The sequence below is a fragment of the Lissotriton helveticus genome, chromosome 2_2 (genome assembly GCF_964261635.1).
Source record: "Lissotriton helveticus chromosome 2_2, aLisHel1.1, whole genome shotgun sequence".
NCBI lineage: Eukaryota > Metazoa > Chordata > Amphibia > Caudata > Salamandridae > Lissotriton > Lissotriton helveticus.
The window spans coordinates 176175046-176201068 of record NC_136060.1 but is presented as its reverse complement, the minus strand read 5'-3'; the positions used below and the strand labels follow the sequence as shown (position 1 = coordinate 176201068).

Genomic DNA, 26023 nt, shown 5'->3' with positions numbered 1-26023 from the left:
TTTAAATCAGTTCTGGGGGCAATATTTAACAAGATCATTACAGTGCACAACACTCCCCATTGAAAGTGTAAGCGCTGGCTCCAGACACCACAGGGGGGAGGAGCCCTCATTGGGGAAAGCAGGCACAGCCCTATTCAGGTGCAACTCCTCCCACCATTCCACATGCAGACCAGGTCTATTCAGGTGCAAGGGGAAACCCCTCCCGCTACTCTAAATTCAGCCAAGGTCTATTCAGCCTAGCACTGAGTCACCAAGCCACAGCAGGACATAACTCAACACCCCACCTCCCACTGTAGTGTAGTTCCTATTATCCCAATAGGCTCTGCGCATTGGAATAATACCTTCAATAGTATAGGCCTAGACCAGACGTTAACTAGGTCTACTACTGTCGATATTAGACTTAAAGTTTTGGGTTTGCCAGCTAGCTCAGAGTTCACTAGAAACTTTCTCGAATAGGCAAGGAGGAGTTGAACCTCCCTGGATAGACAAGAAGGGATTTAGTTTCTGACAACCATAGAACATGACAACTTTGCTCTCCCCTAATCACGAGTGTATCTCGAGAGTCGTGTGAACAAAAGGCAATTTATTTTACTCAGTCAGTACGTGCATTCTTAGTCTCATCAGATTGTAGAGAAAAGGAAGAGACGGGCGTGTTCAATAAAAGATGTTATTTATTGATCAGTCTCTTTTCTCATACAAGAGAAATGGATCGATATTATTGCAATACTTATAGTTAAGTAAAGTGCATACATTAAAAGCAGAAGTATAAAATAATACTGTAAAAACATTGATATGGTTTCTAAGCCATATGAAGGTTTAAAATGAATAAAATATATTACATACACATATACATTTGACTAATCGTACTCAACTGGTGTTTCTAGCTACGCCTACCCCGTGTACCTGACCTAAGTCTAATACGTGGGCGGGAATAGAAAGTTACAGTTTAAGTTAAGTTTGTTTTTGCCAAGTGACTGACTTAAGAATTCTCTGCGAGGGGTTATTCAGTTCTGTACCTGGAATCTAGGATGGATGAGGGATGGTATCTCTCGTCTCTGGTCTCGATATTCCAGGCTGCCTGCGAGGGCTACCCGGAAGCGCCGGAGCTGGATTTCTCGGCAGGAGAAATAGGCAGCTGCTCGTTCTCAGCGCGTCAAGAAGGCGGGGCTGCGCCAGCGGGGTCTGCTCTGCTCTGGGCTTCGGCAAGTCTGGCGGCTCCGTCCTCGTCACCACCGCGTGTGTTTGCATAGGGCAATATCGGTAATATTTATACCTTTAAGGTGCCGAGATTGACGTAAGGATGGACATAGATACGTCAATAAGGATGTCATACGACTTGGTCGTTAGCACATTCTTTTGCTGAAGTTCTCGATGAAATCAAAACAATGGCCGCAGGGTTTTTCCCAGGTTGTCATAGGTTTGATTTGTTTTGAGAACTCCGTATGCCTTATCAGGGGCTGGAGGAATATCGCTTGTCTAATTAGATGGCAAGCGTTATGACCTAATCAGATAACACGTTCCTGTGCCGTAGTGTGGCTTTATCAGATAACGGTTCCTGCGTCATGGGGGTTTTCTGCCTCATGGGATGGCTGCTTAGTTAACTTGTTAGTTTGTTAACCAGAATAGGGTCAGGAATAGGGGGATCGATACAGAACCTATAGGAATACATCACACCACCCCTCCCCCACCCCACCACCACCGCCCCATGGACCGGCTGGAGTGAATGTACATCCCCTCTCCCCCAGTCAGTCAGAGCCAGATGGTCAATACACAAAAGGTAGGCACAAAGACACACAGCACACAGAAATGCCTACTTCTAAAAGTGGCACTTCTAAATTAGTAATAATAAATCGGCTTTCACCACTAAGCAGGATTATTCACTACTATACTAAACATACCAAACATACCAAACTTGATCATGCTCCCCCTCTCATATCATTAATTACCACTGAAGCAAATCTCAGGGAAATTCCCAATGCATCCCTATGAGAGGGCAGCCTGACAGCAGTAAGAAACCAAATAGGCTGTTTGTCACTACTAGGACATGCCACACAGTTAAGTCAAATGTCCTACCTTTTACCTACACAGCACCCTACCCATAGGGCTAGCAAGGGCCTACCTTAGGGGTGACTGATATGTAGTAAAAGGGGAGTCACAGACGTGGCAACCTCTTTATGTGCCACGTCACAGCGGCAGAAAATTGTGCATACAGGCCCTGCAGTGGCAGAGGCCTGAGACAGGTTTGAAAGGCACTTAGGTGGGTGGTACAAGCAGCACTGCAAGCCCACCAGTGTCATTTAATTTACTGGCCCTGGGTATATGGGATACCACTGTACAAGGGACTGGCAGGTTAATTAAATATGCCAAACAGGTGTAGACCAATCTTACCAGGTTTACCATACAGCGCGCATGCACTTCAGCACTGAATAGCAGTGATGAATTGCCCAGAGTCTTAAAACCACCAACAAAGGTCAGAAAATATACAGGAAGAAGCCTAAAAGTTCTGGGATGACCCTGCAAAAAGGGCCAAGTCCAACAGTAAAGTGCTGTGTAAAAGTTTTAGAAGCATTGCACAGCAGTAAACATGACTTAAGTATGTGGAAAGCTGACTGAGAGGTCTTGAAACTAGAGAATTTTTCATACGATGCCCGAAAAAAACACACGAGCTAGGGTGTATTACAGCGCAAAAGACTCACAATCCAGCAATGTAAGTGGTGTTCAGCGTAGGCCTAGGGGGTACATACTAATCCATTATTTCAGTGTTCCACACTATACGTGTACAAGTTTATTTCAATGTCACTTAGAGGACTACATCTTATATGGACATCCTAAAAATCCATCACGGATCTGGCATTTTCTTCAATCGACACTTTTACATACAATAGACAATGGGAGATATAGCAAACATCCCCCAAAAGAGGGGTATACAATGTTATTTAAGAGTGAGCACTTGGAAACTAATCATCTAAAAAGGCAAATTAGACTTACCAAAAATAACAAAGTTAAAGCGCTTAGCTAATCGCTAAAGAGCTAACTCTTCAAGTCTTTCTTTTTTAAAGGAATTTGTTAGCTCACCAAACAAAGCCATAAAATAAAAACAAAAATGAAATAAAGAAAGCATTGAAGACGATGACCAGAGGTGCAAACATCATGATACATTTTGCCCAGGCTAGTGATGCACACACAAACATGTACTATGGCCGATGGTCCTCGCAGAAATTGCAAGTTTTACTCGGAAGCAGGAAGGATTCTACGAACAACCCGAGAAACGAAGACAAAAGATTGCAATACACAAGCAGCTAATCACTCATTGCCGCAGAAATACTTTCTGGGGGTGAAGGGGGTACTTCATATGAATTGTCACTAAATGATTACAAACGCGCACCTCACACCCTAGGACCCCGAGGAGCACATTGGTACGCATGAAGTTTGCATTACTTGAGAGTCCTGTGTGTGGGTCTGACTCTACATCCAGCGTCCTATTTACTTCTGGCACAATCTCTTAGTGGGGTCCACTGTACAAATATGCGCCACATAGATTCATGCGCGTTATCTGCACCACAGGTTTTAACACCTTATCAGCATTTATCTGGGAGGAGTTTTGTGTTTAACTCGTATTATATGCTTTCTCGCAGCAATTCGGCACCCTTGATCACAGCAGTATAGGGTCCTATGCATTTGGATGCTCCAGGTTTATTTGATTTTTATGCATGTGTTCCTCTGAGATACACGTACGATTGGCTTGGATGCAAAATATCAAGGGCTTCAAAGCAACCCTGGGGTAATCCACTGTAATCTGGAGATGGATCTTCACGTACAAAATAATTTTATGCATGACCTCATGGCAACGCATGCTCCGCAGTATCTACAAGTGGATCCCCACTGAAAAAAGAAGAACGGTCACCCAGGCCCTCGTCAGCAGCAGGTTGGACTACGGAAATGCCCTCTAAGCAGGAGCTTCTGCCAAACTCCTGAGACGGCGCCAACGCATCCAGAACGCCTCTGCACGCCTGATCCTCGACATCCCTCGCCGCAGCCACATCACACCCCACCTGAGAGTCCTGCACTTGCTCCCGTTCAACAAGAGGATAACCTTCAAGCTCCTCACCCACGCACACAAGGCACAACACCGGACCAACGTACCTCAACAGACTACTCAGATTCTACACCCCCACCCGCCAGCTCCGCTCAGCCGACCTCCTCCTCGCCACAGTCCCCCGCTTCCGAAGAGCGACCTCCAGCGGCAGATCGTTCTCCCACTTCGCCACCAAGACCTGGAACACCCTCCCCATCCACCAACGGCAGACCCAAGACCTGCTGACCTTCAGAAAACTCCTTAAGACCTAGCTTTTCGAGCAGTAGCAGCATTCCCCACCCGAGCGCCTTGAGACCCTCACAGGTGAGTAGTGTGCTTTACAAATTATATGATTGATTGAATACTGCACGCCCAAGCATCCCATGGTTTCTGGTTTTGCCCAGTGATGCCTCATTTTGCATTGCCCTCATATCACTGGGCCGTAGTACTTCCTGACGCTGTTAACCGCGCTCGAGCTATAAATGTTGTAACATTATATTATATTATAGATCTATATATCCTTTTCGCTTGGTTCCTCGTTGCCGGGAAGTGTAGCGCTCAACGTCGGTTCGTTTCCCCGCGGCACAACCACACCACTACATATACATCCAAGTCTCACAAGAAAGAAAAACTGGAGAAACTCTTGTATTCCTTATTTTACACTTTTTATTTTATCCTTCAAGTCATGGGATGTTTTTAGGTAGAATGCGATCAACGCATTTTGGGATACCCTATCCCTTGCTCACATTCAATTGATCATGAGCAAGTGAAGCGCGTTGATCGCATTCTGCCTAAAAACATCCCCTGACTTGAAGGATAAAATAAAAAGTGCAAAATAAGGAATACGAGAGTTTGTCCCGTTTTTCTCTCTTTCTGGAGAGATGTGGATATTGATATATATATATATTATTTTTTTAGTTAAACGAACATCGTATAGGTTTTAACCATTTAGTTTTACATTCCACGCCTGTTTTATGATGTAATTTACATCGTTTTTTGTAAATGATTTTAGGTAATCATACAATAAAGATTTTACTTATTTACTTACTATGGCCAAAATATGAGTGACTGAAACAGTCTGCTGCAGACTTGCAGTGTCGAACGAGTCACATTTTTTCCCTGTGGCAGCACCAAGGATCAACTCCAAAAAATCACTGAAGAAAACGAACCGCACGCTAAAGAATATTACCACTGCCAAAGGAATGTCTTGTTTTACTGCCATCAGACTGGATGAATACTTTTCTGGCTTGCAATTGCATAGTTTTTGCCAAATGTTTAAAGCTCAAAGCAATTTTCTTGCACAGAACGTCCAAGCCATATCTTTCTCTACATACCACATCTGTTTTACCCATCTGGAGGAGCTAGAGTGGAAAGGCTGTCTTTATGTTCATATCTTATTAAGTGCATCTGCATACTCAACTCAGCAGTTTGAATACGTGATTGAAAAATGTTGGGAATAACCTCAATTTATCAAGTATTCTTCTTGCCTGAGTTTCAACTTTAAAAGTATCTTATTTCAAAGCCTCGAGAATATCAAATGAACTTCTTGCTTTTAATATTAGTGCACACTACTCTACTGAACAGGCTGATTTCATAAGTGAGTAGCTGGTCTAAGATTTTTTTTTAAGGAACTTTCTACCAAATCTGCATATGCTGGTGTTTTTTCCCAAATCAATGAAAGCAGGGCAAGTCTTCTTCTCTACAACTCTGTCTACTTTATTTACATCTTTGTATTTTCACCCAGAAATATCATCCCTCACTAAAATGAAAGTGAACATGTCTGGGAAAACATTCTAGGAAGCCATACTGCGTAATTTTCACACGACAAAGATCAAATACAATAACGGACAGGAGGGTGACATGGGTGTGGCTACTCGGTCTTTTTTTCCGGAGGGGTGGGGGGAGGGGGACAAACTACTAGCCGTTTGGTGTCTCGCTTCATATGTTCAATTTTCTAGCCTAGCCACTTTTCTAGCTATAGTTGGGGGTGGGTGACATCAATGTTTTATGAAATTTTACCATAATACGTAACAGTTATATGCACTGATGTAAACTGTGCGAGATATTTTCTGCTCGAACCAGTCTTCTGCAGGCAAAAATCACATTACATTTCTTGAAATTTGCAGAATGCGAAACTTGTGAATTTCATTAGCTTTCCGCCATATAATAAAAATGTGTCCAGCACAGCTATGACTCAGTTAGTGCCCATCTGGACTGAGGACTGTCCATCAGCAGCAAGAAAGATGGGTTTGGGGAGCAAAACTGAGCTCAAAATTAGCCTCCTTCAGCCAAGCTGAAGCGAGTGAAATCTGGTCCTTTAAATGGCTGCCTAGGCTCAGCTCCTGTTACCTGCTTTAACTTGTGATCCAATTGTTCTGTTGCTTAGCTGCTGTAGGCACTGTCCCTGCTTTTAAAAGGCAGGATAGTCACAAGGCTATGGGGGTAGATGTGCTCCACCGAGCTCTGTCATGGGTGCCATTGCTGGTGGGCAATGGTCCTAGAAAAGACTCTTCAGATCCGTGGAAGGTTTTTCCTTACCCAAACCTCTGCAGATCCAGATATGCTTAAAAGCTCAGCAAATGGTGAACCATGCCTGGAGAAGATCAACAGCAAAGCAGGCGATGAATCCGCTTGCGTTTGGGGCCAAACGCAAGCGGATTCATCGCCTGATTAATTCGGCTACCGATTAACGTGAGGATTAGCACGGCAGTCATTCCGGTCCCTACTTCCTCGTGGAACGAACAACTTGACGGGGAATCTCAATTTTGGTGCCCCTTTGTGGCCCAATACCTGAACTTATTCCGACAAGGTGGTCCACCCCCTTTTTCCTGTCCTGAAGAAGACCCCACCGCAAGGATAATACTATACCTGCTCAGTTACGAGGGTCGAAACGTCGACAACTATTTGTTCTAATCATCGACTCCACACCCCAATTGTTCATATGTTGTACTGTCTGGAGTATGATGTCATTTTACTTTAATGAGGATTCTTTCCAGTTTGTGTTCTGTACATAATATGTAAAGACCGAAACCACTTGCTTGAAATACCGATTATTCTGTCACCTGTCAACCCTTTCCTATCACTGAATCCTCACCACATCACGCACTTTCCCTTCTGGGGCTCTGCTCCACCTTCACCAATTACTTAACGATTGATGTTATTTGATTATGTTGTACCCATTGTGATTAAAACAATGTGGTTAACTTTATTGCTTCCGTGATTATTGTCTTTATCCAGTTTTATTTTATGTTCTCTATTTCATTGGGACCCCTTCCTCTTATTACTTAGTAACCCAGGTCCCACTGACTACTTTTGGGTAATACCCCCCTATACTATACACACATTACATAGATTGAGCACGGGTGTGAATACCAGTAAGAAATATTCTATGCAGTGACGTTCAGCGCATATTTCATCAACGGAAAGAGTCGGACTGAAAGTAAGCTGGAAATGAAACATTAGCAGTGGACATAGTTCTTCTGGATTGCTTGCTGATCAGTCTGCAGTATTACAAGACTAAAAATAAGCACTGATAAAGCTAATAGGTCTTGCTTACTTTTGAGGTAGACAGCAGCATCAGATTGTAGGAGCGCACAATACGCATGTGTCTATAAAATGACACAGGCGTGTTTGTTTTTCAAGTTACCAACCTGAGTTGGATCAGTAACTAAAAAGAAAAAAAAATGAAGGGAGAGACGCAGAAGCAAAATGGGGGATTTTGGTGGGCCGGGGAGCAAAAGAGGGGATATGGAGGGAGGGAAGCAACACAGGGAACAGAAACACAATAGGGGTAGAGAAGTACACGGCAAGTGAGAGCATCACGGAGACTGGGGAGAGAATAGAAACCCAGTGAGACAGAGAAACAAGGAGAATGTATTGTTTTTTTCTGCAGAACTCTCCAATAGACTGAGAATTGTAACTAGAAAATAAAAAACAAAAATCCCAGCTTATGGGGAGGCTTTATCCTGGAGGTAATTATAGTAGGTGCTACTAAGGATTATGACAAATAAGCATTGGTTGTCACAAGCAAAGAAGAGGTACGAACATTGGTATACATGAACTTTAAAGGATTTAGGCAAAAGATACAAGAAAACCCTGTTTTATTCCTCTAGTAGTCACAATTTTATCTAACACCTCGCCAGTGAGACCTATCCTCACTCGAACCAGAACAGAAATTAAAGATGGTAGTCAATACCAGCTGTTCCACAGTTATCTCCTATAGGTTTCCAGAGTCTTTCTGTTGATGCTATCAAATGACTCGCTGCAGTACCAAAACAGTAGGCACAGTGGCATGTTTACATCAAGTGTACCAGACAACACAAATCTGGGTGCAAAAGACCTATTGTGTGATTACCAAGAATTTCCAGGGGCTCACGACCTGCCCACTGCTTACCATTGGATAGCTTTATTGTCACTCTCCTTTGCTTGCTTGGTTCTCAATGGCTTTCCTTGTCCTTTTAGCGTTTGTCCCTCCCCTGGAGGATAGCCTCTTTACCATCTCTCTATCTAGTTGGCTGGCTTCTATCCTTCCAATACTCTTTCCATTCACTTTCACCAAAATTGGAAAACCTTACAATCCCAAAACATATGCATCAAAGTTCCATCGGACAAGCAGCTCAATGAACACAAGTGATTATCACCAAGTCCAACTAATAAAAGTTTGCCGCCACCAAAACCTTCAATAAAAAGGTGATTTTAGAATAAAAAGTAAGTCTTTAGTCCACAGTAGAACAAGAACCTCTCCCTCCAAAAATCCTTACTGTTGACATTTACTCAGTTCTAAACACCAAGCATCCTTTAAATCATTAAGAATTAATCTTGATTCAGTATCCAATATAGCTAATACTTTTAACATTCCTGGAAGACGCAAAAGTTGGATCTCAGTCCATGCTGTCTTAGAGCATAATACAAAGTAAAGAGTCAGACAAAATCTTTAACTTACACTTTTCACTTTGACTGACCATATATGTAAAGAGCAAGTGTTCAATGTCAATTATAGCTCCCCTGTTGAGCCGATTCGGAACACATCAGTGGAGGGACTAGCTTCCCAGAGAGAAAAGGATTCTCCTTTCGAGGGTTCACGGCTTTAAGAACATTGTCCTTAGGTCTTAAGTATTTTATCTCTGCAACACAAGTCTGCCTTGAATGGATTGAACCATTACCTTTTGTTTTTCATTGACATCCTTTCTAAAATGTCAAATACTTATCGAATAGTAGCTCCACTTGTCCATCTTTGTTTCCTTCATGTAGTTAAGCCTACCACATCAAATGTATCCTCGCCTCAGTCACTTAGGAATCAGTTGCTTCCATCTTCTGGTCCAAGATAGTTAGCTTGTTCGGTGGGTAGTTGGATTTCTGGTGGGTGGCCTTCAGAGGAAGCCATGTAAATGCATTCTCCTTTAGTGTAATTGCTTGCCTCTTGTTTAGGGGATTGGATAATGGGGTCATATTAGTGCTCCTAGATGTGAAGACCACTCTCAGATTGCTCACAAATGGGGCTCTATGCTGTGGACCGCTTCTTGAACCTGATGTGCTCTGAAGCAGGTCTTGAGACATAACAGAAAATTTCCTCTCTATACACATATAATTTGTGTGGTTTCCAACCATATTCAGGACATATTGCTGTTTAAAGGTCTTCAGCCTCCTTGTTCCTTCCCCCAAAACCACTATATTTACTCTGTTGGAGGACCTTGCGTTCCTCCTGCTTGATATGTAGAAACGAGACTGACAATGTGATATAGTGGAGGAACCCTTTATGAATGCCTCTCTGCACCTCCAACTCCTTCCATGAACTTGCTTTGAGCAAGTCACAGACTGCGGGACCAGGGTGGTAATCCATTTCATTAAAGAAATAGCAGCCAGGATAAGCAAAAGAAAATGTGCCTGTACTGCTTTAAAGTTTTGCTCGGTCAAAAAAACACGAACTCTTGTTTAACCTAAAAGCTACTTCGTTATTTGATGGCTGCATCATCAACATTCAAGTGTCATTACTTATCTGCGACCTTGATCGGAATCCTAGTTTCAACAAAACAAAAAAATCTGCAACCATTTCTTCACTTGCAACTTTTATGAGTCAGCTGGCCACAGCCATACCCTTTGGCAATGCCTCCTTTGGTAAGCTGCCAAACCATATGCCAGGTAACAATATGTATGAAAGCTCACTCATCGGAGAGAAGAAAAGCCGTGTCCTGACAAGTTAGCCACTAAGGTGGTCCACACTACCAAGATGCATACAACAGTTTTGTTTTCGCTGTGCACGTTCCTCAAAATTACATAAAATTGAAAATAAAATTGGGTCCTGTGAATTGAACTCAAACTGTTTTAATTCCTATTTAGTCTACTGTCCAATTCAAAGTGCTAATTTTCTATGCAGTGTCCTCCGCTTCGCTAAACCTTTGTCTGCCGCAGACAAAGACAAACTAGTTAATATTTGTTAAGCATTGTTATCCTCTGGAGTAATAGTAGGCTCATTCGTAGAGTGAACTAGGATGCAAAAGTGAGAGTTTCAAATAAGGCCCAGGCGAAACAAATTACGCTGGTATAATTAGCGAATTTTTTTCTTAGGCTTCTTAAGCAAAATGTCAGTAATTATGTCATGTCGTATAATTACATGCTGTTTGAAGTAAAATTTTACAGCCAGCACCTGGGAATAATGCGAACATCCCGACCACAAAGGGCTGTTGCTTTCACGCAATTTTTTACAGCAAAATGCAACCGCGCATCTAAAACTGACTTAAGGATGTATTTTGTGCTTACATATAGCACTAAATGATGGATTTGCATTACATGTAATTACGTACAATATAGTGTAAAGGCAAACTACGCAAATTTTGCACACCTCTATTTCAAATGCAGCCCGCTACAAGTGTGATGTTATGTGTCTGTGGAACTTCAGCAGCCTTAGAAACATGCTTGGAGAAGAAATGTAACATGCTTAATTTGGGCCCGTGGTTTCCGGTGCTCACTTATTAGTCCACACAAGTTCCTCCTTTTGAAATGAGCGCAACAGCAGTTATTTAATAATTTAATATACATTAAACATGACAAATATCGGCTCCTTGAGTCATTTCTGTAGCTTTTAGAGGCCTGGAGTAGTCTGTGCAGCAGACTTTTAGGAGTGAGATGTTTAGTAGCTGTGCTGGTACAGTCATTAGCAGCGCTGGCAGTGGCAACAGTGGCGGTGCGTCCATTAGGGGCGTTGGGGCGTTGCCCCACTAACCATGGACGACCGCACGCTGCAGGAAGTAGTAAATACTATAGGCTTCAAAAATAATTTATCTGCGCTTCACTAAGCGCACTCGCAGTACTGTGTGCGGCAGGGAGAGTTAGCGGGACAAGCCTGACAGATTCGGAATCGCGGAAGGCAGTGGGGGCGGGGCTGCGGCAATGAGTGACAGCGCAGCCATAGGTAGCGCAGCAGGCACTGACTGTGTGTGTGTGCGCATTTTGGGCTAGTCATTTATTTGACTGGCCCACGCATGCGCACACCCAGTAGTACCTTCCCCCCTCCTCCTCCCCTGCAGCACACAAACAGGCAGGGACCCGGCTCTCCCGGGTCTCATAATGGGCAGTATTTACCCTGCTCTTTAGCCAATCCTTTTGTAGTGGCGCTGGTAATGCTGCGCCGTATGCACGTCACCGCGCCTGGCGTGCCAAAACAGCACACGACGAGGACTGAGAGAGTCGAGAGGAGAGTGTGTAGAAGTACTCTGTCTTCATGTATGTATGTACCCTCCTCGTGAGTCGTGTGTGCCTGCTGCAGTACTGTCTCCACACAGTCAGTCGAGACTGTCGAGTGAGTCACGTCACGTCACCTCATAGAAAGTAAGTTTTATTTAGGGTACAACAGTAATCCAGTACAGACAGTCCAGAAGTGTGTCGGTGTGCGTGGTGTGTCGTGTGTCACTCACACTACTAGTCTGGCCTCGACATGGGTATATGTGGGCTCTGATTACAAGAAGCCTTTCTGTGGGGCTCCACCGCTCCAGGCATGGGCACGCGCGAAAGCAGTCTGAAAGCCATAATCTGCGGTGCCCTGTCCGGGGCCGGCCAGTATAGCACCGCTCCTGCACGGCTGGCACACCAGCCGCCGCTCAATGGCCCAGCGTGTAGCCCGGCCTCAGCCTCTGCTCTTTCTGTCTCAGAGAGTTCACACACAAATCCCGCTCCGAAATTCAAATGCCCCGGCCCCAGCGCTTAATAACCCTCTGCCACCCATGTGTGAGAAACAGGATTGAACCCACCTGCAAAGGGCGGCTGCCACCGGCATTATTCAAAACGTGCCCACACACCGCGCGCAGACTTACAACGCACAACACGCACACTTATATGAGCGGCGCTGCGCACTCACACAAGGAAAGATGGTTTACAGCTGAACCTGAAGGCCACTATAGTAACAAAAGCGAGGTAAGTGGGGTACTCCTGGCGACTGGTGATAGGACTCACATTCTTTCTGCATTTACTGGATTTCATTCCTCCATGGGTGTGAATCTTTATTTTAATCATTCCACACATCAGCGAACTCTGGCTTCTCAGAGAACAGCATGCTGCATTTTGGAGCAGGGGCTAATAATACAAATCCCCTTTTGATCGGACCAGGCGTGCATCATTGCAATATAAAATGCTCCTTGGGCCTGAAAGTCTACAAAGATTCGTCGGTATACACAGAGTAAGAACCCGGAATCGTCAAGAGCAGCATTATACAGGGCCACTGCTATCATGTAATTATGCGGCCCCGTCGTTTGTGTTAATACTAGTAGCTCAGAATCCCTGGCATGAACACAGGCGAGGCTGACGGGCGGCCGTAGGCTGTAACCAAAGCGAGACTGCATGTGCCACGACGTGACGTTGACCATGGCAAGTAGTTAAACTTTACACGTAGTTTTCTGTTATGCAGGAAAGGTTTCAAATACCACGACCAAACCTAATTATACAGTCCTAATAGCCTGGAGACAGTCGTTTTTCTTCTGCCCTGTGAGCCATCCTTATGCAGTGATTACTAAGGGGAAGGGCATTTCATGCAAGAGACGAGAGTCGGTCTGGAGCTGAAATAAAGGGCTCTTAACCCAACTAGCCATGGAACACGAAGTGCTCAGCTCTAGGCGAGCACTGTGGATTTTTATTTTATTGAATGTTACATGTTAGTGAATAAAAGATGCACTTTTTTTTTCCCCCCGGCTAAAAGGGTTGCTTTAATCAGTTATTTCTTCTTGTTTGAAGCAGCCCTTTGTTGTTTTTTCCTATCCAAATAGAGCAAGATTACATCATAAGGCTGTGCTCATTTTAACATGCCTGACAGCCACATTATTAACTTCTTATCTGAGGCAAGTTATCACGTTAAAATTGTGAAAGTTATTTTATGTGCTGTTTTTATTGATACTGTTAGATTACTAGTACTTTGACAGAACGACATCAACTGTGCACATGAAAGAAAAAGTAATTACACAGTTTGCAAATGGTTGGTTGATTTTAAACAGCGGGGTCACCAGTGCTGTTAGTTGTTACAACCTCCTCCTTATTTACCTTTTCTCAACGATACCTTATTTTGTACATGGTGGCAGAGCCTTATGGGCTACCGTTGTTTTCTTTGCAGATAGCTGCGAGTTTCTGTGGTGAGTGGAGCTTCCCTCATGAAAGCTGACGCCGAGTTGCTATGAGTTGGTCAGCTGTGGTGCTGTCCACATCAAAGCAGCTAGGATGATGTGATGGAGTATGGCGGTCCGTTGTGATTGTGGCTGCACTTCCATGTTGGAGTCCACGGGTTGCGCTGTGTGGGGCGTGCTGTGCGAAAAGCAGGGCTCTTATGTGGAAAGAAGCAAAAAGGGTGATTGGCTCCACTTGGGCATACATTTATTGTTTTTGCTATTGGTTCTTAGCCTGCTTTTTATGGGTAAACAAGTTATTTATGCCTATTGGAGAAGTTACCCTGAGTCCTGTGTGGTTTGTGCAAGAAAATAGCACAATTACATTGCTTGATTTTGCTCATGAGAAAGTGTCACTCATCGTTGTTGAAATGTCACTCATAATTACACTGAAATTATGAAAATGTCACACATAGCAATCTGAAACCTTGGCAGCTAGGCGAGTTTCAGAATAGCAATAAAAATGCGTGACAATACATTTCAGTGCGGTGTTGCGGAACACCACGCTGAAATGCGTAAGAGTCACACCTTATGCGTGATACTTGACAGGACTGGTTTTTCGCTTAAGTATGCATTTGCCGCATCTGCCACATAATCCATCGTCTTCTGCATAATCTTCAGATTGTAATAAAAAAAGGTTCATTTCTATCTCAAAGGGTTCAAAAGTTACTAAAGACGCAGCAACACGTGCTGCCCCTCAGTGGAAGGCCCTCTGTAAAGCTTGATTGGTCACCATTTTGTTGCTTATTGCTATATTTTTGTGTTAAACCGGTGCTAATGAGGGTCAAGCAATGCCCAGGAAGTGTTAACAAGTGCAAAGATGACAAAAACATGCAGTATTATGATCGTAATATGTGCCACATTAAACCACATCATTTGCGTTTTCTTGCCGCAAAATTTGGTCCTTCCCTGCCGCATAATTCCCGTGGCTCTGATTATACATTGTGTCACAGGCTTTTTAGGGGGACCAGGGGCATAGCTGCCTTTGGTGTAGTGACAGGGGTGCCCATGGGCTTGAGCGGCCTATGCCCTGATAGTTGTTCACTTTTACTGCCCACTTGCAGCCAAATGGGTAGTTTTCCTTGCTTGCACCAGGACCATTGGCACCATTGCTGATGGCGTCATGCAGCTTGTCTCTATTTTTTAGACACCACATGCATATTTGTTGCTGTCCTCTCCGCTGTCTTGAGGGAGTAGGGTCCTCAGACATGCTCCCTCCTTGTGTGCTGCTTTCGCGTCCACGCAAGTTTTTCGCACTTAAGTTGCTTGCTTCTGGTTCCAAGCAGCTTCACCTAAAAGCGGCTTTGGAATTTGTAAGTGAACTTCCTGACTGTGAGTGCGTACAGAGGAGGATATTTAGGTTTAGCGTTGGGCCTGGGACCGGTTGGTTAACTGTTCTGCATTAAATGGTTCTAAAAATCGTACTGAGCTCTTGAAGGCAGTAAGGAATGGCGTGGCCGAGTGGGCCGCGGTGTCTACAGTCTACGCACTTAGGGACAGAGGTGGGCTGATCTGTTTGCAAATGCATCGTGCGTCACGTACATCGACTGGGCTATATTCGTTTGGGGGCTGGGCCGAGTCAGAGTCAAGCTTATATGTCAGGCATGACTCCCTACTTTGGTTTCCTATGCGGTCTGAGACTGAGGTCTGGGGACCGAAGTGAGTCCGAGGGTGGCACGGGGTCGGGGAGCACTAGAATGGATAGATTAGGTCCTGGATGTGTCTGGCAGGTCGGCGGTCCGAGAATGGATTGGAGGCTGTGGTTACCATGGATGGACTGGAGGTCAGAGTTCAGATCCTCTCAGTGAGGGCAGGTGAAGGGTATATTTGAGAACCTGGTTTTGAACGCGATTTCGGTGCAAGACAGTCTTTGGAATTTATGTTGGAACTTATCATGGTTCCACATTGAAAACAAGTGAGGACAACTGCAACCTCTGATAGAGTGCTACTAGATTTGGATGATATATATTGGGCGGACGCCCTTTAAAGGGAGCGTGTAATACGCAAGTATTGGAAGATAAAGTATCGTACAAATTGGAGATTTGCCTTGAGAAAGCCCATAGGGGGCGAAACGCGCGTCGGCTGTCAAGAACTGTGTTTTAAAAAGAAATAAAGTTTGGATTTTGTATACACTACGTGATTCCTTTGGACAAAGAAATCGGGTCTATGCGTGCTTACAGCAAATGATTGAAAGAGACTTTTTGTGATGTGCAATGATGTTTTTGTATCATATATTTGAGAACATCACAGACATGCATTGCAGATTCTGGGAGCATCTCTCCCACACGGTGTTTTGGAAGACCTCGCCTGCAGATAGTGGCCCGAATGTTCTCCTTTCGTATTCCACCAGTCCCACGTACATGGATGAGAACAGGTTATAATGTACGGCAGCTTTCTATGAAGCTCTGTTTGATAATGGCCTCCATTTATGTGCAACCCGGCTCTATTAAAGTTATTTTTAAACACACGTAAAGGGCGGAGTTCGGTGACCCGCAGCATCAACAAACATACATCATTGTCTACCTACCATACAAGGGCTCTATTAAAGTTTGCCATGATGAATTCTGTGGTGAGATGGTGGTGCTCTCCTTATTGGTCTTTTTGAGGGTCTCTTCGTTCACGAAGACTCTCACATGCCTGTTTCTTCGCTTTCTCAAAGGACATTTCACTCACTGGTGATATGTGCGGCTTCCAGTATCTACAGCTCTTTCATCTTCAACTCAACATGTGAACGTGGAAGTGGATGTGTTTGTCTTGGTTTTGAAATAGGGTTAGGGAGACTAGAGTTCTCTGGTTGTTTGTGGGGGTGAGGGTGCTGGTTATCATTGAGTTCAAAGGATTTTTCCAATCTTAAAAAGGCAACCTGTAGCACTTGTAGGTAACACTGGGCAATGTTGAGGTCTGCACTAAAACTGGTTTCACTTCAGGAAGACTGATTTTTACACTTAGAAGGTTGCAGATTTATCTGCCCAGCTCCTCCTTTTCCCCATGCCCATCCTGGCTAGATTTAAGCCTGGAAGGGACTGTTAACGTGTTAATATGCAGAGTTGGTATTAAGATTTGCTTCTTTGCTTATCCGAGTCTTTAGAAATGTTTTTTGAACGGTTTACAAGAGCTCGCCTTTAATCTCTGTATCTTGTCCATCTATGCTAGATGGGACAGGAAATCGTGCAAACAGTTTTGTTCCTGCGCTCTAGGTTGGGAATTTTCTGAGTAGTATGCCTACTTGAAAACACTACCTACGTAACAACCAGCATGTCTGTTGCTTTTCGCTAGGCTACAAGTCTGCAGTGTATTGAGTGTTGGCTAGATATTTATTTGTGCCTATGCCAATGCTGCCAACTGGGGATTGTCCTGAACCTTGGATGAATAATTAAAAGCTAAAATATTTTGTTACTTTTTACTGCACAGCCTTTTAACTGCAGGGCAAAGACGGGTAGGAAGGTTACCGTTAAACCTGTAAAAAAGCAATCGGCCTCATTAAGAGACCTGCATTGAATTCTCAGTTTCCCACTAACTTGTCAGGCAGTTGGGGCAAGTTAACATTCTGCCACATCCTAGGCATAGGTCCCAACATCTATTGGCCCTTAGTTGCATTGCCCTGATCCCTTCAGTACAGCCCTGGTCTTGGGGTGTAGGGCGGGTTCATGCTGTCTCATATACTGTGTGGGTTCATGCTGTCTCATATATAGTCCCGGGACAGGAGACATGCTCTCACATATTTCACCCATGCATTCGCACCCTCTTCTCGCCTGACGGTCCTTCTTCCTGAAGGACTGCGAGTGCGCACCCCCCTTCTCACGAGTGTGTCTCAAGCCCCGGGCCCGCACCCTCCCTGATTCGGTCACAGACCAGCGCCTCGGGCCGTTTTTCTCCTAAGCGCTGCAGGAGTCTGTTATGAAGCTCTGTGGTTATACTGAATAAGCAGCTACCTATGTTATATGACAGCTCTTTAATAATGTAATACCTGCACTCTCACAATTGCTTTATTAACCTTCCTGCTTACTCAAATTTGCTTGAAAATGCAAAATGTTCCCACTATTTTTTCAAAATTTTCTCGGGGGGAAATCCCCCCGAACCCTCCTTAGGGGGTTCGGGCTCGCTCGCTACGCTCGCTCGCTACGGCGCAGTATGATTATCAGTTTACGCCCCACCACTTTCAAATGTCACCAGCCGCCACTGAGTGGCAATGGGCAATGCAAGCTGCTTTGGCCACCCGACAAGGGCCCTGGTACTTCGTTTTTACACATTAGGCACTGGTGCTCGATGTAATTCTCTGGCCGATGCGAACAGCTGCTTTCATGAGACGTCATTTCCGTGGTTGAGTTGGGTTGAAGTGCCATGAATGCAGCTGTCTCATTGGCCGCGTCAGAGCAGCGTTTGAATGCCCGGCTGAGCGAGGCTGCTCGAGTCACTCACTGACAAGTAGTCGAAGCACTCCGAGGCTTTGGACACGCACCAGGTTTTTTGTTTTTTCATTGCCGTTGCTTCATTCCTCCTGTCTGAACAAAGCGCCATCCTTTCCGTTTTGTTGAGACTAATTTCCAGCACGTCGTCTGCCCAAGGCTGCCAAATGGATGGAGGATAATTGGACGAGCAGATAACTGCATTGCAGAGAAATGAGGGCGACATCCAAGGAATGTCAACAGAAGATAACAGCACAACTCTCATCTCAAACAGTACCCGAGCCCCTCACATCTGCATGCAGCAGCCACAGAGAGCCGCAGTTATAATCCCGGAATCAAGGCAGGATTCAGTACCTTTTCGAGCAGACCAACGACCTGTTCATATATTCTTCATTATTATGTAGGTCTCATTTTATAATCCACTTAAGGTAGGTGCAGGAAAACCCCTGTGGGGCATTTTCTCCATCCCTAGTAAGGAGACTATGTGAGAATGGACACCCATGCACCCTTACAAATCATTTAAGAGCAGGTTATATCCAAGGCCGACATTCCCCGTGCAGCTTAAAAAGCATAACACAATTTTTTATTCAATTTTTAAAAGTAAAGTATTACACCATTTCCTCCTCTCCTGGAAACGGGAGCATTTCAACCATGACTGGATTTAAAAGTATCCAATGTATTTCCTGTTTCTGAGGGCCAGATTAGTTTTGCCATCATTAAGCCTCTCAGTTTTCGTTTTTTTTGCAGATTTCTACAGATAAACACGAGCAGAAAGCCATCTATATCCGTATTTGTATTTCTTTTTACATATGGTCAAAAACGTCAAAAAGCAATTTCTTGAATGATTTATCAGTCGCTCAAGCACCGAAGGTGTCCTTCACTACTTATCTTTAGAAAAACCTTCACGATTAGAGACATCGTGCGATAAATGTGCGAAAATATGGTAAAGTCTCTTCAAACTCAAAAAAGTGCATTTCTCAAAAATGTGAAGTGTTTCCTATTAATGCACCAGATTCTATCCCTATATTGAGTGGCCTTTATCCGAACTGATAGCATTCAAACATGAACCTAGAAACATTCATACCCTCCACCATCTCTAACGACAAGGTCATTAATAAAGGAAGGGGCAAGTCGGGTGTCATGGGCACCGCCCTTCTATGTGGCCGAGGTTGTTATTATACATGAAAAACTAGAATAGTCCATTCAATAAAACACAAGAGAAGCTTTTGTACAGCGAACATCCTGAACATAGGTATTTCATGGAGCCCTCATATTCGATAATGAAGAAACAGGAGGCTAGGGGAAAGACAACAATTGCCCAGGATCACACAGATGAGTTTAAAGGGAAGACAGGATATATCCCTGGTTCCACATTGTGCAAGTCAATAACTAGATGGATATCGCTTTCTCGTTTTACATCAAATGTTACAGCTTTTTCTTAAGTTCTTGATGCGTTAAGTTAGAGGGTGGGTGGCAGACGGAAGCCACATAAAGGCTCTGCTTGTATTGGGCTTGAGGACCTAAGGCAACCTTGTGCTGAGGCACCGCTAGCCATCTGGCTCGATACTTCATTGTTTTTCCCACCTCAATCACATAATCATGGCAATTACGGGGACAAATAGAGCAAGAAAACTCCTCTATGACCTATATTTCTTTACTGAAGATTAAATCTAGTATGGGTTAAAGTGCAAGTGCAAAATGACATGATTATAACATTCAAGTGCACATATACATGTTTTTTTTTAAGTTCATTTTTATTTTTCATTCTTATTAACTTTTGTCTGTTTGTGATCAATACATATTAATCAGTATTTATGAGATTTTCTAAAAAAAAATGTTTATTAATTTTTTTGTACAAAGATTGTTACAAATAGTTATATAACGTTTGATACGGCTGTATCAACCCCCAACAAATAGATAAATCTAGTATCAAAACACATTAATTCCTCACAGTCATACAAGACACATATACACATTTGGGTATAAGGAACACATAAATGTAAAACGTTTCCAATGGACAATTTCAATGACCAAAGCCAACAGGTCTGGGCACACGTGGTCGACGCGCGTTTCGGTGGGGTAACACACACCGTGAGCCACCTTCATCAGGACCTTGCCCAAATGTAATACAGTGTCACTAGGACAAATAAGAACGGGGTACTGGTTTCAATTGGGAATGATGCCCATTCTCCATAAAAAGCCGGTGTAAGAAAAATTGGACAGCGAAGTCTGTGTAACCAATGGCTAACAGCCCACTACTAATTCAAGTTCAGTGTTAGCTTCTAGATAACGTATTCAGTTTTTTTATGGATCCCCCGCGCCGATGTTTATAAAATTATCAATACATATGTGTATTGGATTATATGTTGTTGCTTTTCCAGAGGCAAAGTGTATCAGGCTCTGAGCTGTAGCAACAGCGACATCCCTATAATATATCCTGGTGTGCTCAGCTGGGTAAATCTTCAGTGAATGTACCCGCTCTATCAGAAAACACCCCTGCGTTGCTCCGCGTCCACCACAAACTGTTGGATCACATAATCATGGCAATTATGGGGACAAAGGCATAGGATCCAAATGATTTGACCATGACCAAACAATCTGATGAAGCAGGAGTACCCGCACCACAGTGTGAGACTCCTTGTTTCAAGGCCCATAACTTTCTCAATAAACAATATTTCAGTAATGGACTATGAAATGGAGTGTTCTCTCCCAAACGGTAAACACAAATTATTGTTGGGTTAATGTCCTGTTTTTTATACCACATACTTACTAGCAGTGTTTAGTTTGATTTAGGTTCTTCCCATCTCTGTAAAAAGACGAAGCAGAGAAATACCTACAAAAGTGATTGCCCAAGAGAGCACAATTTGCCACAAGATTAGGCCAGATTCATAAAAACCATGTCTTCCGGTTCAATAAATTCCATCTTGCTCGTTTGACAACAACTGGGGTGTAAGTTGCTCCAATGGCGAGACTCTGGGTTTGCTCTCACTAAAGAAACGACACTGTGTTATGGTACCTGACCAGACTTGTGATACAGTATTTACAGTTAGCCTATTTTGGCAGAGTAATACAGTCAGGGTTAAACCCAAAGACTCTTGTACCATTGACCTTGTAGCGGGGCTGTGGGAAGAGGTCCTGGAAGTATGGGAAAACCTCATTGACGAAGCAGACTCTGGTAGGAGAAGACACACGTCAAGTGAGGATGTCCCGGAAGCCAATTGGGCAATGAGGAGATATGTCTTTAGGTACGGAGTGGGGGACAGTGCCTCAGACCCCTACCCGGAACTGTTGATGGCTGGACCAACTTAAGATGGCCCTGCTGCTTCCCGCGAGGCAGCCTAAGTAGCCCCTCCACATATAATTATCCGAAGACATTAGCCACAGTAAACTGGACATAGCAGTTTGGGAGTTTTTCCCTACCTATTGGTTCCTTTCTCTACTTTTCTTTTTCCCTTTCCTGTTTAGTTGGCTATTTAAAGACACTCATTGGCATGAACCATGAGTGATTGACTACTGTTTGCCTACCTGTTAGAGGAAACCACAGGACACATTTTACAAGCCAGACCCTTGGGTCCGTTAATTGTGGCAAAGCAGGGGAGGAGCCAAGCTCGCGAGCGTAATGGTCGCCTTTTAGCTCGGCTCCGTCAGCCCTCCGGCCTGACTCGTATATCCTGCCTTATATCCTGTCCGGAGACGACACATTATCGAAGAACTGGGAACATAACGCTTTGCTCACACTCACCATCTTTCCCGGAAGCTCCGACGTGCCGCGGTTCCGAAGTTGTGCCCTCCGAATGGACCGGGGCCTCCGTGGAGCCTGGCCCGGGACCTCGCCTATGGGATCCGGCCTGGTATTGCTGTGACTGTCGACTTCGGCCGAGAGAGTGAGCCACTGGTGAGAGCCGTTGTGCGAACATCCCGGTGATCCTGAGCCGGGCCAGTCCTGGTGGCCTGAGGCTGATGCGGGGCGCGATGCTCCGGGGACTGGTCATGTGAAGGGGTCCCCCCCCGCCGCTGCTGCGTCCGGCGACCCTGGACCCTCTCGCCTGGACTCTGCTAGTGAGGAGCGCCGGCGTTTGAGATAGGCGGACCCCCGCATTGGGCGAGTACCCCTTCTGCACCGAGGCCGCCATCGCTGGGACCCCCCGGAGTTCTGTAAAGTCCTACATTTTTGAACCGTTTTGAGAGTGGCGGAGGGTGGTGAAGGGGCTGACTTCACAAAATGGCTGCCGCCTATCTGCAATATGGATCACCTCGTGGCGGCGGACTTGGGTTGCCGGACTGCACGGGGGCCTGGACATGTGTGCGTGAGCCTACAATTGGAGATGTTCTTGATGCCCTGAGATCCTTGCACGCGTCCCTGGCCCCCAATGCCCCTATACGCTCTTCGCGGTCCGCCGCCATCTTGGATGGACGCTTCTTCATGCATCCCCCTTGTCCCAGTGATTCCATTGCCTCACCCCCTTCGGCTGTTGCGAGGGTTATTACCGCTGGTAATCGACCGCTTAGTGAGCCACTGGCTTTGGAACTCCCTGCTCTTCGAAGTATTGAGATCGGGGACTCGGATGTTGTGCCGGAGCCCGGTCCCACTTGGGTGCCTGGGAGGAATACTGGACTGCTGCCTGTCTCTGCATCTACGTGTTCGTGTTTCTACATTGCGGGGAAACTCCCGCGTTTCCGAACGGCGAAACTGAACTCCTGTTTTTCACTGCCCGTGCTGCTGTTGCTGATACATTTGAACTACCTATTTGAACTTATGCTCACTTGCGGGTTGATTGACCCCCCTGGTCTACGTCTTTATCGTACTTTCGCTCAATTGTGTGCTTGCCTCGCATCAAGTGGCTCAATTCACATTGTCATGTGGTGGGTGGGGTTTGTGGTTAAGAAAGGATTGGGGTGATGTGCACAACTTCCGGTGGATTTTTGGTCTACGAACTTGTGATGTGGTTGCTTATATTCATAGCGCGGTGGGAGGTCCCCCCCTGTAAGTATTATGGCGCTCGAGATCGTGTCGTTCTGGTTCATTCGTACAACGAGTGTACGGTTGGGCGGAGGGCTGTGGCCGACTGTATTTGTTTCCGCCCTCTTGCTCCTCCCCCCCACTTCTTCCTTTGTGTTCATGTCTTCTTTTTGTCTCATTTATTCCTTCTTTCTCTTCTCTCTACTGCATTTCGGGTTCTGGTTTAGGGCGACAGGCACGCTGTCTGAAGGGTAGGCCGTAGCCTTCTACAGGGGTGCAGGGTGGGATGGGTGGGTTGGGTCCTATTTGATGTTCATTTTCCTCAGTTCTATGGCCCTTTTGTATCTCCTTATAGGAGTGCCGCGTCTGTCCTTGCCTCCCGTGGTATGACTGGGGGTGGGTCTGTAGCGTCGTTGATCTTCTTCTTATGGTTCTGCTGTTTTCCATAGCGACTGCCATACCCTCCTCGTTGCTAATGCTCCTCTCTCTCCTGTGTTCCCCGCCGCGGGACGCCTGTGTCGGCGTGGCGCTCTTCTCTTTAGTTTTCGTTTTTTGTTTTCAACTCCCTCTTTTCCTTTCTCTCCCTTCTTGTCCTCTTCTCTCTCCCCCCCCCCTCTCTTTCCTCCCCTTCCCTTTTTACCCAAGGTTAGTATGACGGGTCAGTTTTGGTAAGATGTTCATCCGATCCCTTCGTTCTGGTTCCGATGTGCTATTGGGTGGTGGGCATGCAAAGTCGATAGTGATCGAATGTTGATTGTGTTTAACGCAACTGTTTCTATACCTATGTATACGGTGTTGCCTCTCCTGTATTGCGGCCCCATACCCCCTTACTGTTGCTGAGGGTTTGTTTTGGGACTTCGGATTCTTCTATGTTGACACTGAACCTGTCGTACTCCTTCTCCCCATATTATAAAATTAACCTTCTCTGCTCCTGTTCGCTGGTCGCCTAGACCTTCCGTGTTTCCTCCTTTTCGGGACTGTATCGCTTATGCTCCTTAATGATTGGTACTATAATGCTCGCTCTAGATCTTTTGCCCGATTTCCGTATTGTGGCCGGCCAATTTGGTTGTAGGCCCAGATTTGTATATCCTTTTAATACGAATAAAGGTTTTAAAAAAAAAAAAATTGTGGCAATGCAGACACAGACTACAAGTAAGATCCTCTATATACTAAAAGGTAAGGTTTATAGGTTTGTGGATTGTGTATGCTGTAACTGTTTGACCAAGTAATATTGTGGTATACCATTGCTGCCGCGGCAGCCACACCTGAAATGCGAGCAAATGGTTGTAAAAACTGCATAAGACATGCCAATGAACACAATTAAAAAAAAAACACTAGTGAGTAATCATGAATCACTTCTACAGGAACACTGCAATAATAAAATCACTTTACAGATCAGATGTAGAAGGGGCTTTATATTTTACCTTGCCAGCACTTGCGAGGCTGTCTCACTTGTCACAGTTCTCCGTTACTAAGGTTTCAGCTCATCTCTGCTGTGGCACGGTTAACAAAAACTGCACAGAAAAAAAAATTAAATCATAAAATTAGCAAAGGATTTAAGTACAGTATTTTTGCCATCTGAAACGAAGAATAATATTTTCTTTCTCTAACATTGCAAGCATATAAACGGAAGACTGTTTCAACATGCACATTTTCTTCCCCCACACTTATAGAACTTGTCATCACTTTACTGCTTGCTCGTGTGACTCGTGGGCCTACTTTCAGATTCAAATATGCAACAAGAGCAATCCAAGGTGAACCTCCCAGGAGGCCTGGGCCATTGTAGAATACAACCACAAAACAACGGCTGATACAAGTATCATTTTCAAATAATCATAAGGAACCATCGGATACTAAATAATCCACTCAAAGCACAAAAGTTGCCCTCGGAAAAACAACCACAAAGTCAAAACATATGACAGAGCATTTTACTTAAATAAATACATACAATTAGATGAATCAATTTGTGCTCAGTGGGCCGGATGACCACACAGATGAATGCTAAAATGAAGCGCAAGGTATGAATATAGAAGAAAACAACCCTGGGCAAATCTTGACTGACCAAATGATGGGAACTGATGTAGCAATATTTGGCATATGATAAAAAAATGCTCCTCATGGCCATTTCTGGCAATGTCGGACATACGAGGGCCATTCCTGGAATTTATGGTCAATCAGTAGTAAATGGCCAGGCCTGGAACATTCAGGCCAAGTCTGGCATTAACAGACATGATGTGTTTCATATGTGACATGACTGTAATTTGCCGCCCTCACTCTGTATTGGAGGTAAGAAAATTGTTTCTGTATCATTATAGTTCCTATGAATGGAAGGTGCAACTAGGTGGTCAAAATGGACTTGGACTTGTTAACTGAAATCCCTGAGTCGAAAAGGATGCCTGTCACCTAGCCGAGGACCGCCAAAGCTCCCTGGGCCCAGGAAGTCCCAGCCAGGCCATCCACATATAGATACACATGGACAGTAAAGTGCTGTAAAGAGACAGCCACTGCTTATGTTACAGAGGCAAAGGCCGAGCACACCAAACTCAAATGAGGGGACTTTATACTGAAAACTTGCCAACCATTATATAGCCTGGATGTAATAGGTGCACACAGTGGAATATAGAAGCAGGTGTTATTAAAGTTGATAGCACAGACATTGTTCTACAATTGAAATACTGATCTTTTCTCTGTCAGAGAATGCCTTTTCCGACACAACAAGGTAAAGAGATGGAGGTCTAGAATAGTACTTGGACCATTGCAAAGGAGTGGAAGTAGACTCCCATCTGATCTCCAACAAAGGTAGCATCTGTGCACCCCCAAATCCAGAATCTTGTGGAAAAAGAAAGCTCTTTCTCACTCAAGAGGCGTAATGCTAGGTTTTGCTACTTTTGCCCAAAGCCACAAAACTCTTCACTACCTTCCTGTGCTTTTTTTCCTGGAC

The 26023-nt window shown here is 44.7% G+C and overlaps 1 protein-coding gene across 10 annotated transcripts in view; it reads right to left on the bottom strand.

Moving 5' to 3' along the window:
- Positions 1-26023, bottom strand: part of APBB2 (amyloid beta precursor protein binding family B member 2) — a 1314926-nt gene that overhangs the window by 782314 nt on the left and 506589 nt on the right. For all 10 annotated transcript variants that reach the window (XM_078678261.1, XM_078678265.1, XM_078678264.1 and 7 more), the window contains one exon: positions 24507-24596. The gene's annotated coding sequence lies outside the window, so the exon portion shown is untranslated. The remainder of the gene's footprint in view (positions 1-24506; positions 24597-26023) is intronic.